This window comes from Geospiza fortis, unplaced genomic scaffold (genome assembly GCF_000277835.1).
Source record: "Geospiza fortis unplaced genomic scaffold, GeoFor_1.0 scaffold432, whole genome shotgun sequence".
NCBI lineage: Eukaryota > Metazoa > Chordata > Aves > Passeriformes > Thraupidae > Geospiza > Geospiza fortis.
Genome location: NW_005054436.1, coordinates 287,573 through 288,026, shown reverse-complemented (window position 1 = coordinate 288,026; position 454 = coordinate 287,573).

Genomic DNA, 454 nt, shown 5'->3' with positions numbered 1-454 from the left:
GCGCCGGGCGTCTGCAGCCGGCCCGTGCCCAGCGCCCCGCACGCCCCGCACTCCCTGCCCGCTCCAGGGCCGTGCCCGGGCTCCGAGGGGTCCCAGCAGAGCCTCAGCCCGGCCCGGGCTCTCCGGGACCCCCTCTCTCCTCGGCGGGGACAGATCGCCGGCGAAACGCGTGGGCTTCGAGGAAGCGGCGCGAGGGAAGAGTCCGGAGGAGCGCAGCCCTGTCCTTCCTCCTCTCGTCCTCCTCCTCTCCGGGGGCAGAGCTCCCCGCAGCCCTTCCCGCAGCCCCCCCGGCCGGGCATTCCCGCTCCTCCGGGCCCTGAATTATTCAGCCCGGCTGTGGGAACGTCCCGCGGGGACGCACCGGGAGGGGAGGGCGCAGCGCAGCCCCGGCCGTGCGGGGGCGGGACGGGACCCAACCTCGACCACCCGCACCCCCAGCTCCGGGCCGGCCCCC